This window comes from Sinocyclocheilus anshuiensis, unplaced genomic scaffold (genome assembly GCF_001515605.1).
Source record: "Sinocyclocheilus anshuiensis isolate Anshui unplaced genomic scaffold, SAMN03320099.WGS_v1.1 scaffold4916, whole genome shotgun sequence".
Lineage (NCBI taxonomy): Eukaryota > Metazoa > Chordata > Actinopteri > Cypriniformes > Cyprinidae > Sinocyclocheilus > Sinocyclocheilus anshuiensis.
Window position 1 is genome coordinate 54,384 of NW_015538249.1, and position 3,013 is coordinate 57,396.

The 3,013-nt window shown below is 42.3% G+C and overlaps 1 protein-coding gene across 1 annotated transcript in view; it reads right to left on the minus strand.

Annotated features, from left to right (window-relative positions):
• Positions 1-3,013, minus strand: part of LOC107683729 (serine/threonine-protein kinase Nek1-like) — a 38,250-nt gene that overhangs the window by 22,420 nt on the left and 12,817 nt on the right. The window lies entirely within an intron of this gene.

The window sequence follows — 3,013 nt, forward strand, 5'->3', positions numbered from 1 at the left end:
ATCATATTACCCCAATTTTACAGTCTTTGCACTGGCTACCTATTAAGTTCCGTATCAGTTACAAAATATTATTACTTGCCTATAAGGCCCTTAATGGGTTAGCTCCTGCGTACCTAACTAGTCTTCTACCACGCTACAATCCATCACGCTCCCTAAGGTCGCAAAACTTTTTGACTTTTGGTAGTACCTAGGATAGCAAAGTCCACTAAAGGAGGTAGAGCTGTTTCGCATTTGGCTCCCAAACTCTGGAATAGCCTTCCTGATAACGTTTGGGGTTCAGACACACTCTCTCTGTTTAAATCTAGATTAAAGATGCATCTCTTTGGCCAAGCATTAAAATAATGCATCTCATAATCTTGTACTGCAGTTATATCTGATCAAATGCACATTATTATTCTTTAGTTTGGGTTAAACAAATCAATTTTTTCTTGGTTGGAACAGCAGCTATGCTAAAAAATATCACAAACCACCTCAGCTGCTTCCTGTCCTGGCCCTTCTATTTCCAATGTTGCTGGAGCAGTTCTGCCGGATTAATTCCTGCGGACCTCTCATTTTTCCAATGGCACATGCTCTCCAGTAGAGTTTCTGAGTGCGTTTGAGAGCCCGCCTCAGTGAGGGTTCAATCTCCCATTAATGGCTCGTGATGAGGATGAGTTGTCTTTCGGAGCATTGGAGGGTGGGTTTGTCCGATCGGAAGCAGATGATTCAACTAAACTAGCACTTCTGGCTGCTGTGTGTCTGTCTGTGCCTGAGATGGCAGCCATGCTTACCCAGGCAGCAGAGAGCTTAATGCTTGAGTGGACTCTTCTACCCTGTCCTAAGCTCTCTCTTGGATGTTTGGTTCTTGGAGACACTTAACTGCACTCCACTCCAGGTCCTTTCTTTTTTTTCGGAAGTGCGCGAGGAGCCCGGGTGAAAAGAGTGATTGCGCCACCTGGAGGGACCGTCCGAGACTCTCATCCGTTACTTTGTCCCTTGTGGTGAGAGCTTATACTGCTTCTGGTCAAGCTGTGTCTGCTCTGCTTACCATGGCTGTCATGGAGATGTTCAGGCCAGGGTCTGCACAAGGGTGGTCCAAACCCGGAGCATGCAGGAACTTGGTGCAGGCTCAGGGGAGGGTGATATCCAGATTATTAGTCCAAAAGTGCCAGCTGTGGCTCAACCTGGCTGAGAAAGTGTGCTTTCTCAATGCCCCCATTTCTCAGGTTGGTCTCTTGGCGACACCGTTGAACAATTTGACATATCGGCACAAAAATCGGTAGGCATCATCGAAAGCATGTCCCGGAGGTACCTGAGAAGTTTGAACACAGTGCCACCTAGTGTTCCAGAGACATAATGATTTTTGCAAAAATGCTTAGAACTTTTGAAAGCATTGTCCAATTATTTATTTTTCTCTGTCAATACATTCCTTTGTTTATGCTGATTCTGATTCTGATTCTGATATCTCATTTTTCATTTTCCATTATTTTGTTTGTCTGCCATTTTGAAGTAAATGAAAAAAAAAAATTCTACTCCTCCTACACATTTTGTCCAATTTTGTCCAAATTATTATCAGATGATCTTTGGACCAAGCCGCACAGAAATGACTGAACGGATTTTTGATATTTGATAACCATAAGCTATGTTAGCATTTAGTTAGCGTAGCATGCTAATCTTGTCAAAATGTTAAGTATAGCTTTCATGTGCTAATTATCACACTGAAAGCTGTCCTTGGCAGCCTGTTGGATGTTTGTCAACTGAGTGGTGCACTCTGCTAAGCCACTGGTCCCAAACCTTACAGGTTGTGGGTTCAAATCCTGTGTGCCACATAAGATGCAGTGCTTTTCTATACAAAATCTTAAAGAGTGTTTTGTGCTTTTGAGATGCACATTGTAAAGCTTTTGACTGTTAAGTGTGATGTGCTTTGATGAGTTTGCTGTGATGTTATGCTTGCTGTACATGCTGTGCTTGCAGTTGCAGTGGTTGCTATGCTTTCTGCACCTTCTGGGCTTGGCCCCGCATTGCTGCTAGCAGCTATATTTGGTTATATTTTGGTATTGTGTGTTGGCAGGTCTAAACTTTTAAACTGTTTAATTTGTGTAAATGCATATTGCTATGTGTTGTGGATTATATGTAAACATATGTTATGTGAAAAAGTTAAAATACAAATTAAGTCATTTTTTTAATGACATGACACACATATCTTGTACTTACCTTATTTCCAGGTTTTCCATGACCATGTGTCTGAGTGTGAGCTGTAAGGATGTGCAAGAAAACTACAACCGCATTATGCCTCTAGTAATTTGAATATGTAACCTATTTAATGCTTGAGCTAAGTGTATCATTGTGAAGAAGTGACCTTCACCGCTGCATGCGGCAGCACTGGCACTCATATATGTACACACACACACATATACAATCATTACTCACCCAACCTGTCCCAGTTTATGCCGCTATCAGCATAGCGGGTGCACACGCTAGCTTGGTAGCACTCGGTCAGTCATCCACACTCCATCCTCTTCCTCAGTCATCATACAGTCATGTCATACGGACAAATCACACATAAACTTTGTCTACTGTTTTATGTTTTATTGTTTAATTGTCTGTGTTACATGTTGCCATAGCCGGGTTACTAGATGCTGTGCTGACGAACTAGAGGTTGCGGAGGGTGATCGCTTTTGACGTCATCGGCTGGCGTTGCGCCAGTCTAAGGACCCGATGAAACCATGTGTGTTTGTGTTGTGGGGTACCCGAATGTTTCGATCTGTAAAGAGAAAAAGATTGGTGACAACAAATATATGGTTGTTTTATATTACGGTTGCAAATGCGTGGTGATCTGTTTTAATATATTACCAAGTGAAGTTATTGTATAAATCTTAAAGTGGAAGATTAAATAATAACTGGTGTAACTTACCTTTTAATGGTCGTGCCTGGAAAAGGGGTGGAGTCTGGTCTTTAAAACTTGGCGCCAGACTTCAAACGGTGCTTGTTAACCAAGTCGAGCAAATGTGCTACTGCAGTGCCGTGAGCTAAA